Source organism: Gossypium arboreum, chromosome 5 (genome assembly GCF_025698485.1).
Source record: "Gossypium arboreum isolate Shixiya-1 chromosome 5, ASM2569848v2, whole genome shotgun sequence".
NCBI classification, from domain to species: domain Eukaryota; kingdom Viridiplantae; phylum Streptophyta; class Magnoliopsida; order Malvales; family Malvaceae; genus Gossypium; species Gossypium arboreum.
The window spans coordinates 41,411,728-41,429,649 of NC_069074.1; the positions used below are offsets into that span (position 1 = coordinate 41,411,728).

At 35.3% G+C, this 17,922-nt stretch overlaps 1 non-coding gene across 1 annotated transcript; it reads right to left on the minus strand.

Moving 5' to 3' along the window:
* Positions 1-1,994: 1,994 nt before the first annotated feature.
* Positions 1,995-2,101, minus strand: LOC128293595 (small nucleolar RNA R71). The gene has a single exon (XR_008283776.1). It is a non-coding gene; the product is annotated as a small nucleolar RNA R71 (small nucleolar RNA).
* Positions 2,102-17,922: the final 15,821 nt, after the last annotated feature.

A 17,922-nucleotide genomic window follows, 5' to 3' on the forward strand; every position in this document is an offset into this window, starting at 1 on the left:
CACAAAACATGTTCAACTGCCTCTAGCTTATACATGCCATACTCCAATATTTAGACATTCAAAATGTACCAAAATAGAGTTTGATAGTGTGGTGATGATCATTGATGATCCCCGAGCTCCCGATAGGTGCGATATCTAAAAAACAATGCAAACACACCCAAAGTAACTTTCAAAAGTTTAGTAAGCCATATACAAATAACTTAACATTCAAAACATGAAAATATCATCAAATTACATATATTCCATGGCCAAATACTATCTTAAACCACATAGTTCGTATACATTTAACATATTCCCAATTCATTTGTATATATAGCATATTTTCTCATATTTATAACACATATATCATCGCTTGTACTTATACTTACCTTTTATTCTCAAACATAGTATACATTTCAAACGTACCCGAATCGGATACACATCATATATAATCATTCATTTCTCAAAATGTCTGTTGAACCGTTCAGAATCATAAGGATACGTGGATAGCTTGGAAAGCTCGTACAATGCCAAAGTCCCAGACGTGGTCTTACATGTAATCAAATATCAATGCCACTATCCCAGACAGGGTCTTACACGAAATCAAATATGATGCTGATGTCCCAGACATGGTCTTACACGTAAATCATAAGTTGATGCCAACGTCCCAGACGTGGTCTTACATGATAACACATATCGGATCCTATGGCATGACATATGTATCATAACTATTCCTAAGGTTCATACGGGGCTTTTCGGACATCGGAACTTTGTTGATACTTTCTCGAATGTCTCATTTTTCTCAACTCATATATTCATTCATCATAGTTCAATAGCATATAATCGATAGTAATTCAATTCATAACACATTTATTTGTATATAGACTTACCTCATACAAATTTGGATAGACGGAATCGGCTACTCGACGACTTTCAACTTTCTCCAATCTAAATCTGTTTTCTTTAATTCTTGATCTATATAAATTCAAATTTAACTCTTTTATTCACCAAATCATTCAAATCAATCCACAAACACACTTTAGGGCATTTTACAAATTAGCCCTTATATTTTCATATTTTGATAATTTAGCCCTAATCACAAAACTTTGCATATACTTATGCTTATCCAAATATTCATAGCACTCATACAAGTCCACATACTTCATTTATTTCACATTTTAGTCCCTCAATTTACAAATTTCACAATTTAGTCCAAATTACTCAAATTCATCAAAAATTCAAAGAGAAAACTTAGTAATCTACCGCATATCTTCCATTTACTAATATCAAACTTCATAAAACTCATAGTTTCATCAATGGCTCCACTCAAAATCATCAACAAAATCAAAAATTAAAGCATAGGCTTGATAGATTACTAAGCAACGATTACAAAAACGTAGAAATTATCAAAAACAAACTAAAACACATATCGTAATTCTCAAATTTCCTAGCCGATCCCTAACTCAATCTTTTTCTTTCTTATTTCTTTGATTTTCAGCAAGCATGGGTGAATATATGACTAAAATTATGTTTTGTTTTATTAATAATAACTTTAATAACTAAATACCAATTTTACCCTTTGATATAAAAACATTTAATCATCAAAAATATGACCATTTATGTCCATCCATTAAGCTAATGGTCTATTTTCATCTTAAGGACTTCACATTTAATAAGACACATCAAATAAGCACTTTAACAAATAGAAGGCCACTTTTACAATTTAAGCGATTAGGTCCTTTTATCAAATTGAGCATACAAACGATTAAATTTTCATACGAAACTTTCACACATGCTAATTCACATATTATAAGCCCAAAAATAATATTTAAATGTTTTTTGACTTAAATTTGTGGTCCCAAAACCACTATTTCGACTAGGGTCTAAACCAAACTATTACACTAAGGGACAGAGCTTGAGCCTAGTTGAACTCATTACCATTGAATTCCATTTCTACATGGAAAGAGTTAGCAGAAAGATTTCTTGTGAAGTACTTCTCACCTAGCAGGAATGTTAAGTTTATGAACGAGGTTACTACCTTTCAACAAATGGATGAAGAGTCCTTGTGTGAGCTGTGGGAAAGGTTTAAAGAACTATTACGAAGATACCCTCATTATAGAATCCCTCATTGCATCCAATTAGAGACATTTTATAACGATCTAAATGCCCATACGAGGATGGTAGTGGATGCTTCTACTAATGGTGCTCTCCTTTTTAAGTCTTATAACGAGGCTTATGAAATCATTGAGAGGATTGCCAGCAACAATTATCAATGGCCGACCAATCAATTAGTCTCGGGAAGATGTGTCACTGGAGTATATGAAGTGGACGCTCTCACTTCACTTGCATCTCAAGTATCCTCAATATCATCGATGCTTAAATTTTTTTCCATTAATGGGTTTAATAGTGTTACAGCACAACCACCCAATTAATTTGAAAATATAACTTATGTTTATTGTGGGGAAGGACATTTGTTTGAAGAATATCCATCAAACCTAGAATCCATGTATTACATAGGTAATCAGAACCAGGATCGAGGAAGGCAAGGACTGCAATCTAATTTCTATAACCCATCTTGGCAAAACCACCCTAATTTCTCTTGGAGTAACTAAGGGGTTGGACCCAATAACAATTATGCCCAACCTAGACTGACCCAACCACCTGTTTTTACTCAACAAGTTCAGAAGAAAACTCAAGCTGAATCTTCCAATGACTTAGAAAACTTGTTGAAGGCATATATAGCCAAAAATTGTAACAGTTCGGTTTAGACCCTAGTCGGAATACTAGTTTTGGGACCACAAATTGAAGTAAAAAATATTTTAATATTATTTTTCATGCTTATAATATGTGAGTTGACGTGTGAAAGTTTCGTATGAAAATTTGATAATTTGTGTGCTTAATTTTGAAAAAGGACCTAATCGCCAAAAATGTAGAAGATGTGTTTTATTTGCTAAAGTGCCTATTTGCTATGTCTTTATAATTGAGAGGTCCTTATGTTGTTATTTGAACATTGAAAATATGAGTGGACATTAAAAGCCTTAAATATATGTGATTTTATAATGTTATTAATAAAGGGCAAAATTGGTATTTAGTAATTTAAGTTAATATTAATAAAACAAAGCATAAATTAAGGCCATTAACACTTATATTGCCGATTCATCAAAGAAAAAGAAAGCAATTCAAGCTTAGGGTTTCGACTATGGTTTTGTTTGATTGAGGTATGTGTTTTGATAAGTTTTTGATAATTTTTACATTTTTATAATTGTTGCTTAGTAATCTATCAAGCCCATGCCCTAATTTCTGATTTTTTTTTAATGATTTTGAGTTATTCCATTGTTGATAATGTGAGCTTTATGAAGTTGATGATGGTAAATTAAATATATGTGTTAGATTACTAAGTTTTGTTTTTGAATTTTTGATGAATTTGAGTAATTTGGGCTAGATTGTGAAATTTGTAAATTAAGGGACTAAAATGAGAAATAAATGAAATATATGAACTTATATGAATACTATGAAAATTCTGCTAAGTATATGTGTAAGAAATTTTGTGTATTTTGTGATTTTGTGAATTAGGGACTAAAGTGTCAAAATGTGAAAATGTGAGGGCTAATTTGTAAAATTTTCTAAATGTGTGTTTGTGTATTGAATTGAATGATTTGGTGAATAAAAGGGTTAAATTTGAATGTGTTTAGATCAAGAACTAAAGAAAACAGATTTAGATCGGGGAAAGTCGAAAGTCGTCGAGTACTCGACTCCGTTCGCCTGAATCTGTACGAGGTAAGTCAATATACAAATAAATATGTTTGAATTGAATTATTATTGCTTATATGGTATTGAATTGTGATGAATGAATATTAGAGCTCAATAAGTGTTATCTGAGAAATCTTCGATAATGTGACAACGTCCGAAAAGCCCTGTATGACCCATAGGAATAGTTAGGATACATATGTCATGACATAGGATCCGATATGTGTTATCGTGTAAGACCACATCTGGGACGTTGGCATCGACTTATGATTTACGTGTAAGACCATGTTTGGGACTGATAAATCGTAAATTATACATATTTTTACCCCACGTTTAATGCATTTTATGGATGATTTCCCATTAGAATTGGTGAATTCAATGCTCCTAATGCTTTAATTTCATGTTTTATACTTAGGAGAGCATAGGAGAGCGAAAGGAACTAGAAACGGGCCAAAAACGGAGAAAATTGGAAAAAGTACGAAATCAACACGGCCTGGACCTCCTCACCACGAGCAGACCACACGGCTGTGTCAATTTGGTAGGCTCGAACACGGCCTAAAGTAATCAAACACAGGCGTGTGCCACGGGAGTGTCCCTGCCGAGCCCAAGTTGAGTCCAATTCAGAAAAGGCTAATTTTGAGGGCTTTTAGGCATTCCAAAGCCTATAAATACACCCTAGAGAAGGAAGAAGAGGGGACGAAGAATAGGGAGTAAGGAATTACTCCAAGGAAGCCGATTGATCCATCTTAGAAGCTGGATTCATCATCAAGACTGAAGATCTCTCCTCAATTTCCCTTCAGGAGTTTTGGGTTTTCTTTATGTTTTGTATTCTTTATTCTTCTGAGATGCTTTCTTATTTAGTTATGAACTAAAACCCCTAAATACCTAAGGGGAATGAAACCTAAGACGAATCTTGTTATTATTTTCTGAAACGTATGATAAATATTTAACTTGTTCTTATTTATGTGTTCTTAATTCTTGTTTTGATATCTCAGGATACTGATTCAAGACAAGCTCTTATTCAGAGGAGGAATAGACCCTATCTAAGAGTACATTTGTCATAATTAAGCGGAGTTGATTGCGCGCCTAGACATAGGGTGACAAGATTTTGCCGGATTAGGGTGAAACCTAATAAAAGAATCCATAGATCGAGTTAATGCAACCCTAGAGTGTTAATTAGAGAAAAGTCTCGGTTATTCAATCTAGGGATTAGATGTTATTAGTCTTGAATAGGGATAATTACATAACTTAGGGATCTCTACGGAACAATTTGAATGAATAAATCGTCCGATTCGGAGCCAGAATAACAAATAAAGTCTAGGTGGATTTTTCCTTAGGTATTGTCTTAAGTCAATCAATTTTCCCCAAAAGCAATTCCCTAATTATTTTCTTTGTGAGTTCTTAGTTTAGATAATTAGTTAATTAAAACAAAACCTCTTTACTCTTAGGCTAGATAATAAAAAGACAGTCATTACTAGTACTTTTAGTTCCTTCGGGTTTTACAATCCGATCTTGCTAAAACTATACTACTGTTCGATAGGTACACTTGCCTACATCGCACTAATAGTTAGTTCAAGAACGAGTAATTATAAATATTTAAAACCTATCAAGAAATCATGCGATTAGGGACATTGGCATCATATTTGATTTCGTCTAAGACCCTGTTTGGGACAGTGGCATCAATATTTGATTACATGTAAGACCACGTCTAAGATGTTGGCATTGTATGAGCTTTCCGAGCTATCTGTGTATCCTTATGATTTCGAATGGTACAACGAGCATTCCGAGACACGAATGATTATATGAAATGTGTAACCGATTCAGGTACGTTTGAAATTGAGTATCACATTTTATGTTGAAAGGTAAGTATATGTATCTTTGTGATCAAGTGATTATATGTGACAAAAGTATGAGAAAATATGTTATATGTGCAAATGAATGGGGAATATATGAAATGTATTTGAACTATGTGGTATATGATAGCATTTGGATAAGGAGTATATGGATATTATGATGCTTATATGTTTATATTGTTAAGTTTATTTGTATATGGCTTACTAAGCTTTTGAAAGCTTACTTTGTGTGTCTTTCATCTCTTTTATAGATATCGTAGCTACCGGGAGCTCGGGGATTATCGAGAATTATCACCACACTATCAAACTTCATTTTGGTACCTTTTGAAAATGTGTACATTGAAGTATGGCATGTATAGGCTAGAAGTAATTGTATATGTTTTGGCAATGTGCATATCTAGCCATGTGATTTGGCTTGGTTTTGGTAATGAATATGAATGAGTTTTTGGTATGAATTATGTGATGCAATGTTGTCTTTATGATATGTTCTTGAATGGCCAAAAGAATTGGTCAATTTGGTAAGTTTTGATATGTGCCTATTATGGAATTTGGTAAGAATTTGGCATGAGATTTGATTATGTGATTAGAGATTATGAAACCTATGTTTTGGTATGATTTTTGCCTAGGGTTTGGGTATGTTTCGATTTATATATTGAGTATGAAATTGATGAATAATTTTATGGCATGAATGGTATATGTTTTGGTTGAGAAATGATTGAGAATTTGGTATAAAATGATGTGGTTTTGATGCCTGTAGGGAGGACCCTTAAAAAGGTAGCAGATTGGCCTTGTAAATGGCCTATTTTTGCCCACACGGGTAGGGACACGGACATGTGTCTCAACCGTGTTGCTCGAGGGCCATTTCGAAATGAGCCTGGATGGACCACAAGGTCGTACACATAAGAGTGTGCTAGGCCGTGTGGCCAAGTCAGTTTCGACCATGGGCTAAACATACGGGCGTGTGGTCAGCCGTGTGACCCAAGTCAGTAGCTTCCCTAATTTTCACATGGCCTGGCATACGGGCGTGTCTTGTGGCTATGTGGATAAGTCAGTATATATGCCCTGTTTTGACATGGCCTACACACACGGGCGTGTCTAAAGCCGTGTGAGGCACATGGCCTGTTCACACGGGTATGTGACCTGTACAACTTTGAAAAAAATGTTTAAGTTTTGAAAAATTTTGTATGAGCTCAGTTTAATCCCAATCCCTTTCTAATGCATGTTTAAGGTCTCGATGACCTAAATAAGGGACTCTATGGTAATGTTTGAGTATGATTGATAATGATGTATATGAATTGTTCGTAAATGTTTCAATTTTTCTGGTAACGCCTTTAACCTTAGTTCAGCGATGTATACGGGTTAGGGGTGTTACATTTGATTGGTATCAGAGCTACGATTTAGTCGATTCTAAGACTAACGTAGCGTATGTGAGTCTAGCTATACATGCCATATTTATGAACTGCGATAGTGTGATGGATCCTGACAATGAAAATGTGTTTTTATATAGCAAATGGATCCCGAACAGCTATAGTTGAAGATGTTGAGAGTAATGCGCCTACTCTCGCACAAGGGACAGCGCCATTCGACTCTAGAACGGCTACGAGTACCCATGATGGAGAGGCAAGACAAGCCTTTTATCAGATGATGAATGATTGGTTCACCCAATATATTCGAATTAATCTGGCTGTTCAACAACACCCAACCTCGACTAATCCTTCGTAAATTCCTGTCATGCCACAAACGAATCTGATTTAGTTAAATAAGCCTCCGGTTGATAAGATGAGAAAGTATGGAGCTGAAGAATTTCGTGCTCAAACTAATGGTGATGCTAAAAGAGTCGAGTTCTAGTTAGAAAATACAATACGAGTGTTTGATGAATTGTCTTTGACTTCAGATTAATGCATAAAATGTGCCATTTCACTTTTGAGAGATACGACATATCACTGGTGGAAGACATTGATATCGGTGGTTCTGAGAGAGCGACTCACCTAGGATTTCTTCCAAGCTGAGTTCTGAAAGAAATACATCAGTCAGGGATTTATCGACCGGAAATGTAAGGAGTTCTTGATTTGAAATAAGGCCGTATGTCTGTTACAGAATACGAGCAAGAATTTGTGAGACGAGCCAGTATGCAAGAGAATGTGTTTCGACTGAAGCAATTATGTGCAAAAGATTCGAGGATGGCTTGAATGAAGACATCAAATTATTAGTTGGGTTTTAGAAATCAAAGAGTTTGTTATGCTTGTTGAGTGAGCATGTAAAGCCGAAGAGCTCGGGAAAGAGAAAAGAAAAGCTGATTCAAAAGCTAGAGATGTGAGAAAGAGATCTGCAAGTAAATCATTTCAGCCTGTGTCAAAGAAGTTCCGAGATGATTTTAGCCATTCAAAGGCTGATGTGGGACATTCGGGTAGAGATCATGCTAGATTACATTCGAGCTTCAAAGCTCCAACTACTTCTATTGCTAGTGTTAGAAATGTTCGATCTGATCAACCTGAGTGGAAACACTATGGTAAAAGACGTCATGGTAATTGTAGAATGTATGATCGGGCTTGTTTCAAGTGTGGATTATTAGATCACTTTATTCATGATTGTCCCGAGTCTGTTGAACAAGAAATTATGCAAAATACGAGACCGAGTAACAGTTCAGCTAGAGGTAGACCTCCTAGAAATACGAGAAATATGAGTGGTAGTCAAAGAGGGACTAAAAACACTGTTGTTTGATCCGAGGCTCGCGCACCTACCAAAGCCTATGCCATTCGAGCTCGTGAGGAACTTTCGTCTCCAGATGTTATAACTGGTACTTTAACTCTCTATGATACTTTTGTGATTGCATTGATAGATCCTAGATTAATGCATATATGCATGAAATTAGTCTCTAGTAAGACTTTGCCAGTAGAGTCTACTGAATTTGTGATTAGAGTATCGAACCTCCTAGGAAAAAGTGTTTTAGTTGACAAAGTCTGCAAGAATTGTCTGTTAATGTTTCGAGACATTTGTTTTCCGGTCCATCTGATGTTATTACCTTTTGATGAGTTTGATATAATTTTAGGTATGGATTGGTTAACTTTGCACGATGCTGTTGTGAATTGCAAACGAAAAACTATTGATTTGAGAGGCAAGAATGATGAAATAGTCTGAATTGAATCTAGTGATTTGAATGGATTACCGGATGTGATGTCTTTGATAAAAGCTCTGATATAATGAGAAAGGGTTGTGAAACCTACTTTGCATATGTGGTTGATTAAAAAATAACTGAAAAGAGAGTGGAATCAGTGCCTGTTGTCTGTGAATTTCCTGATGTGTTTCCTGAAGAACTTCCGGGATTACCTCTGATTCGAGAAGTTGAATTTGGTATTGAGTTAGTACCGAGAACTACTCCGATTTCGATAGCTTTGTATAGAATGGCTCCGACCGAGTTAAAATAGTTAAAATCTCAGTTGCAAGAGTTGATAGATAGAGGATTCGCAAGGTCAAGTTTCTCACATTGGGGTGCTCTTGTTCTGTTTGTGAAAAAGAAAAATGGTACAATAAGAATGTGCATCGATTATCGTCAGTTGAACAAAGTGACTATCAAGAATAAATACCCTCTGCCTCGAATTGATGATTTGTTTGATCAGTTGAAAGGAGCTATCGTGTTTTTGAAGATAGATTTGAGATCAGGCTATTATTAGTTGCGAGTAAAAGACTCTGACATTTTGAAAACTGCATTTAGAATGAGGCACAACCACTATGAATCTTTAGTTATGCCTTTCAGATTAACTAATGCATCTGCTATCTTTATGGATTTGATGAACAGAATTTTCAGACCGTATTTAGATTGATTTGTTGTCGTGTTCATTGATGACATATTGATTTATTTGTGTGATGAATCTAAACATGCCGAGCATCTGAGAAAAGTACAATAGACTTTACGTGATAAGCAATTGTATGCGAAGTTTAGCAAATGTGAGTTTTGGCTGCGCGAAGTTGGTTTTCTGTGCCATATTATGTCAGTATCAGGTATCCGAGTTGATCCGAGCAAAATTTTAGCTATTTTGGATTGGAAGCCGTAGTTTTCTGGGACTTGTCAGGTATTATAGATGATTTGTAAAAGGCTTTTCTAGATTGTAACTCTGTTAACGAAATTACTTCAGAAAGATGTGAAATTTGATTGGTCTGAAAAGTGTCAGAAAAGCTTTGATCAGTTGAAAGCCCTATTGGCTGCAGCTCCAGTGTTCGTACAACCCAAATCGGGTGAAGAATTTGTGATCTACAGTGATGCTTCGTTAAACGGTCTGGGATGTGTTTTGATGCAGGAAGGCAAAGTCATTGCTTATGCTTTGAGAAAGTTAAAGCCACATGAAAAGAACTATTCAACGTACGACCTTGAGTTAGCTGCTATTGTATTTGCTTTGAAGATTTGGCGTCACTATCTGTTTGGTGAGAAATGTCACGTATATTCTGATCATAAGATTTTGAAATATCTGATGACTCAGAAAAATCTGAATCTGCAACAAAGAAGGTGGCTAAAACTGCTAAAAGACTATGAGCTTTTGATTGACTATCATTCGGGAAAAAAAAATGTTGTTGTTGATGTTTTGAGTCAAAAATCACTGTTTGCATTACATACCATGAATAATCATTTAGCTTTGTTTGATGATGGTTCGATTTTAGCGGAATGAAAGCGAGACCATTATTTTTACAACAACTTATTAATGTTCAGAAAGTTGATAATGAGATAATAGCAAAATGAGCTCAGGGTGATTTAGATTCTGAGTCAGAATTCATAGTTGATAAAGATGATTGTCTGAGATTCCGAGATCAGATTTTTGTTTTGAGAAATTTAGAGTTGATTCAGATGATTTTGAATGAAGCTCACAATAGTCATTTATCTGTTCATCCAGGTAGTACAAAAATGTATAATGATTTGAAACAACATTAGTGGTGGTCTGGAATGAAAAAAGATATCTCCGACTTTGTTTCTAAATGTTTAATTTGTCAGCAAGTTAAAGTTGAATATCAGGTGCCTTCCGGTTTGTTACAACCGATTATGATTCCGGAATGGAAATGGGATAGAGTGACAATGGATTTTGTTTCGGGTTTGCCCCTATCTCCTCGAAAGAAAGATGTTATCTGGGTTGTGGTTGATCGATTGACAAAATCAGCTCATTTTATTCCAGTACGATCCGATTACTCGCTTGATAAGTTAGCTGAGTTATACATTTTCAATTTTGTGAGATTGCACGATGTGTCATTATCTAATGTGTTAGATAGAGATCCGAGATTCACATCGCGATTTTGGAAGAAATTGCAAGACGCTTTGGGTATGAAATTGCACTTCAGTACTACTTTTCACCCACAAACGGATGGTCAATCCGAGTGGATTATTCAGATTCTTGAAGATATGTTGAGATGTTGCATTCTTGAGTTTGAAGGTACGTGGCAACAATATTTTCCTTTGATTGAATTCACTTATAATAACAGTTTTCAATAGAGTATTAAAATGACACCGTACGAAGCCTTATATAGTCGCAAATGCTATAAACCTTTGTATTGGACTAAGCTCAGTGAGAATAAGATACACTGGGTCGATTTGATAAAAGAGACTGAACATAAAGTAAAAGTGATTCGAGATAGTTTGAAAGTAGCTTCTGATCGTCAGAAATATTACGCAGATTTGAAACGAAAAGATATTGAATTTGAGATTGGCAACAAAGTGTTTTTGAAAGTATCCTCGTGGAAGAAAGAACTCCGATTTGGAAGAAAAGGCAAATTAAGTCCAAGGTTTATCGGTCTATATGAGATTACCAAGCGTATGGGGCCGGTTGCTTATAGATTGTTGTTGCCACTTGAGCTAGAAAATATTCATAATGTATTTCATGTACCAATGCTTCGACGATACAGATCCGATCCCTTGCATGTGATTTCTTTGTCGGAGATTTAGATTCAGTCCGATATGACCTATAAAGAAGAACCAATCCGTATCTTAGCTAGTGAGGTTAAAGAATTGTGAAATAAGAGAATAGCATTAGTAAAAGTATTGTGGCATTGACACGGTGTTGAAGAGGCTATGTTGGAGCCCGAAGATGCTATGAGACAGCAATATCCGAATCTGTTCAACGGTAAGATTTTCGGGGACGAAAATCCCTAAAGAGGGAGAGTTGAACAGTCCAGTTTAGACCCTAGTTGGAATAGTGGTTTTGGGACTAGAAATTTGAGTTAAAAAATATTTTAATATTATTTTCTGTGCTTATAATATGTGAGTTGACGTGTGTGAAATTTTTGTATGAAAATTTGATCGTTGGTGTGCTTAATTTTGAAAAAGGACCTAATCGCTGAAAAATGTAAATGATGTGTTCTATTTGCTAAGGTGCCTATTTGCTATGTCCTTATAATTGAAAGGTCCTTATGTTGTTATTTGACCATTGAACATATGAGTGGACATTAAAGGCCTTAATATATGTAATTTTATAATGTTATTAATCAAGGGCAAAATTGGTATTTAGTAATTTAAGTTAATATTAATAAAACAAAGCATAAATTAAGGCCATTAGCACCTTATATTGCTGAATTCATCAAAGAAAAAGAAAGAAATTCAAGCTTAGGGTTTCGGCTATGGTTTTGTTTGATTGAGGTATGTGTTTTGATCAATTTTTGATAATTTTTACGTTTTTGTAATCGTTGCTTAGTAATTAATCAAGCCTATGCCCTAATTACTGATTTTGTTGACTATTTTGAGTTATGCCATTGTTGATAATGTGAGCTTTATGAAGTTGGTGATGGTAAATTAAAGATATGTGTTAGATTACTAAGTTTTGTCTTTGAATTTTTGATGAATTTGAGTAATTTGGGCTAGATTGTGAAATTTGTAAATTAAGGGACTAAAATGAGAAATAAATGAAATATATGAACTTATATGAATATTGTTATAGGCCAATTTAGGCCCAGTTATATTTACAACATAAGCCCACCTACCCAATACACAAGACCCATTAAACCCACACCAACAAACCAAATACCCTAGCCCAAGTACCACCAACCCAATACTCAACTAGCCCAACATCAAAAAAGAAAAAAACAAATCAGGAAAAAACCCTAGCCGCTGCCTCTGTCCCATCATCTCTGTCAACCCTCATACCAGCCTCTGCTCCACCGTTTAACCACCACCTGCATAGCAAGCAGAACACGCAACAGCAACAAAAAAAGGGGAAATAGACAGTGTAACAAATGGGCTATAAAGCCGAATGGAAACTATTGTAAAAAGGGATTTTTTTTTCTTTGATGAATACCAATAGATTAAAACACAAAACAATAATTTCAGTGTTACCAGAGAACGATTCTAGCAAAATCGTAGCATAAGAATCAAGCAACCAAAGATATCGAAGGCTTAAGGTATATATATATATATATATATATATATATATATATATGTAGCAATGTTTTTTTTTTACTTTATTTTAATATTTTTATTATAGTAGCTTTTGTATTTTAATATTAATATTATTATATTATTATTATTTATTATTATTATTTGTATATATTATTCATACTATCATTATTATATTATTACCACTATTACATTTATTATATTAGTATTATTATTGCTATCATTATCAATATTAGTATTATTGGGTGTTTTCATTATATATATGTCGTTTATATTTATAGTATTATTTTAATATTGTGTTTACTATATATATTTACCCTTTTACTATTATTACCTATTATTTTATTTTTAATATTATTAAGTTATATTTTTATATTTTTATTATTATTATTATTATCATTATTAACTTATATATACATATATATATATATTTGTACATATCATTATTTTATATTATTGTTGTAAATATTTTTATATATATATTTTATGTAAGTCCTAATATTTTCTTTTATTGTAGATATTATTATTATTATTATTACATACTTTTATTATATGCATATATGCACGTATTTTTATGTACATATTATTATTTTATATTATTATTACCAAATATATCATTTTTCTTATTTTATTATTAGTACATGATTTGTTTTATTTTCTTTTGTTTTTGTAAATATCATTATTATTGTTATTGTAATATTCTAGTATTCCATGTTAATATTTTTCATTAATGATATTATTGTTTTTGTCGTTTATCTATTTTTAAATTCTCACTTTAGAAATATTTTTCTCATGTTTTAATTAATTTCAAAAATAAGGCAATGTACCAATTTAACATTAAGCCATCGATTTCATCGCTATGTTGGGTGAAATTAAATGGCTCGTGTTAAAACAGGACACCCTTTCTAAAAAATCGAAAACTAAAATTCTCATTTTTCAATTGGATCACGAGTAAATGTCAAATTGAATTCGTACTTTTGAAAATCAAGACAACACGAGTTTAATAAAGATACCAATTTTGGGCGCCGCGAGGGTGCTAATACCTTCCTCGTGCGTAACTGACTCCCGAACCCAACTTTACTTTGGTTTTTTGACGTAGACCTAAATTTGGCCTTCATTTTTGTTCAAGAATAAATTTTCTTTTCAAAAAAGATGATTTATTAGGTGTCTGATCACACCTAGAAAAAAGATCGGTGGCGACTCCCTTTTTTTAACAAAATCGAAATTCGTTTTTTTCAAACTTCCAATAAGTCACCTCAATTAGTGATAGAAAGCAAAAATTTTTTACGTCGCTACAGCTGGCGACTCCGCTGGGGATCGCATTTTTGAGAGTCGATTCGAATTAAACGCGTGCTGTCAAAATTTTCAAAATTCCTTGTACAAATTAATATTTAGTCGTGATCACAAAATTGTGTTTTTGAAAAATCATGCATTTGCATCGTGTTGTATATATTCTTCTAACTTGTTTTATTTGGTTGTTTTTCAGCTTTAATTTTCTATGGTTTTAGTTTTGGTTTAGTTTTTAAATAAAACGTAAAGGTTTGTGAGTTTCTCTCCACACACCGTGCACTTGCATTTTTGCATCACATGAGCTCTCTACAGAGGCTCCGTTCACTTAAGTGGAAGTAAACGCTATGCCTTCGTGAGTTAACTCGTCCCTTTGCATAGGCTAGTGAATACTTCCGGGTTACATATGACTTATGCTTTCGTGAGTTAACTTGTCCCTCCGCATAGGCATAAGTAAATGTAATCCCTCGAATTGAACTCGTGAGCCTGTGATGGGCTACGACCGAGACTTCGTACTAGTCTTAGTAGACGATAGTGCAAACAATTCGAGTACCTGTCTAGAACCGAAATCGCATATAGTGAACCGTATGAGCCACCTAATTAGAGCCATGCCGAACATCTGTCCGTTAATAGTCACCAAAATAAGTACATGGAATAAACGCCTCTTACCTTTTATTTCGTTGACATTTACACTTTTTATTTGGATTTTCCGTAATTTATATTTGTTGTGATTACTAACCAAGGTTGTTTGTCTTTATTTTTATTTTTCATCATGCATTATAGGCATCATATTAGGAAGGTGTTGACTAGAGATTGGTTGCCAAAAAAAAGGGTTTCTAATGGAAGAGTCAATTATACAAACAACCGAGAAGAATGCTGTGGTTCGGGACTGGTCTCTAAAAACTTAGAAAAAAAAGGGATAGTCTAGTGGAGGGATGTATTGCCAATCTGCCCGAGCACGTAACTGTGAATGTTCGGCAGAATGACCTTGAAGATTTGGTGCGGATTTGGAGACAGTGGGATTCGGGCACTAGAGGCATCTTCATTGAAAGGTACAGGGATATAGCCAGCCTGATCGCTGTCAACATAGATGAAAGATTGATTCAGGCCATGATCAAATTCTGGGATCCGGCTTACCAGTGTTTCATTTTCAATCTAGAAGATATGACCCCAACCGTGGAAGAGTACGCTACTTTACTTCGTGTTGATAATGTGCAATTCTACAAGATTTATGTGAAGGAGCCCAAGCCGATGACTTTCAAGAAAAAGCTGGTAAAGTTGACTGGCTTGACTGACACAGGCTGAGAAATAAATAAAGAAAAAGAATGAAATCAACTGTATTCCGTGGTTTTCCCTGCGAAATTTAGTCCTAAATCATCCCGATATTTTAAAGAGAGTGAATCTGTTCGCTTTGGCCATTTACGAATTGGTCGTCTTCCCAAAAGTTCTGGGACATATAGAGGTTGCAGTAGTGGACTTCTTTGAAAAGTTAAAACAAGGAATCAACCCTATCCCAACTATTTTGGCCGAGACCTTCAGATCCCTAAGCAGTTGTAGGAGAAAAGGGGAAAGACGCTTTGTCGGATGTGCGCAATTGCTTAATGTTTGGATATTGAGCCATTTCTGGAAAGTAGAGCGCACACCGTACCACATGTTTTCAACCTTCGCCCCGTTGGAAGCCTATCTTGAGAAAGAATGGCCAAAGGATGTCACCGAAGAGTATTAGGTTTTAGTTTTTCAGAACCTTCGAGTTGAAGATGTAACCCAGAGAGCACTGTGGATCCGCCCTTCGGTTCTATTATACAAGGTTAGAAACCAAGATTGGGTGCCACTGCTCGGATTATGGGGGGGAGTAGGTTATGCTCTGTTATTGGCCCCCCACTAGAGGATTAGCACAGTCCAAATTTGCTTTCGCAGGCAAGGGTTATATGAAAAGGGTTCGAGATACGGCGAAGTCTTGGAAGAAAATTCATCTGATGGAATTGGCTCTATACGCTGATACTTTCACCCAGGATTATGACGTATGGAGAAAATAACAAGTGAATAGTCAGAAAGTCTTGTCAACGAATTATACCTTCTAGAATCCTTTCTCGGAAGAAATGCCATCCGAGCTAGAAATGGCAAGACTGGAATTTGAACAAGAAAAAGCCAAGATGTCACGTGACCTTAGTGCTCTTCAAGAGGAAAATTACCAGCTAAAGATTGATGTTCAAATTGAAAGATCCAAAACCGAGAAAGTGCAAAGAGAAGTTGAAGTCATAAGAAATGACTTAAGGGACCTTCATTTGGAAAAAAAGAAGTTAAGAGTCACTATCAAGAATAATGGGTTTGGCAAGTCATCGGTAGAATGGAAAGAAGAACTAAACAATATCAGAGGAGGAATGGAATTTTGGAAAGGAAAAGTGAAAAAAGAAGAAGAAAAGGCTACGCGGGCTATGATGGAGCTAAGAAAGAAGAACGCCAAATATGAAGCTGTGTCTGCTGAGGTAATGACTAGTTGATCTAAACGTCAAGAACTAAAAGAGAGGATACGGGATTTAGAAGACATACTGCAAGATCGTCAACAACAGCTAGATACTCTCTTGAAAGTTTTGGAAGAAAAGAATAGTCAATATGATAGAGACATTCGTGCTTACGAAGAGGGCCTCCAAGAAAAAGAAATGCAACTTAGCTATTTAATCAATGAAATTCGTGGGGTAGCCATGCACGTGGTACAACTATCGGAAGAAGCTGAAATTCTCATGTGCCAAGTCCCTCCAAGCTGAAGATCAAACATATCAGAATTCTTAGCACGAGTAAAGAAATATGGCGATATAGCTAGGAAGTTTGTGTAATGGCTGAATCGAAAATAGCAAAATGTTTTGTAATGGACTCTTTTGATAAATGAAATGCCTAAATAGGGGCTATCTTGAAATCAACACCAAATTCTTGCATATGCATTCATGACTAACATTCATTTAACATTTATGCATTCATTCATTTATTCATTGCATATCCCATAATCGTTCGCTGAGGTTAAAATATACAATTCGCAGTTGTAATACCACAAGACTAGAACCACATCATTTGTATAGGACACGCTGACAAGCTAGAGTAATGGAGGCTGAATTCAATGAAAGGATTGAAAGGATGGAAAGAATCCAAAGGAAATTGCAAGTGCAGTTGGCCAAGTCACAGCAAGAGACAAGAGACTTAATGGTGAGATCTCGAGAAGAATCACTCGAACAGAAGGATCAAATGGCCAAGATGATGGAAATGATGTCGGCTCTGGTAAAAGGAAAGGGACCTATGAACCCTGACATTGTGGGACCACAGTCAAGGGTTAACCTCGATCAGGATCCACCCTACCCTCCAGGATTTACTCCACCGCACGCCCACGCAACACAAAGAGGGTACGCTCAATGGGAACCTACAGGCATGGAGGAACGACCTGCGCCACCTGCTAATCTAGGGCAAGGAGTGTTCATATCAAACCCGGGGGCTAGTCCTGCTGATCCACTCATTCCAAATTTGGACGATCCAGCAGAGATAGCCAGGTTGAAATTGAATGATCACGATGCAAAGGAAAAATATAGGAGCCTAGAGGAAAGGCTCAAGGCGATAGAAGGCACTGAAGTCTTCTCTGCACTGAGCGCTAAAGAGCTCAGTTTGGTACCCGATTTAGTTTTGCCTCCAAAGTTTAAGGTACCG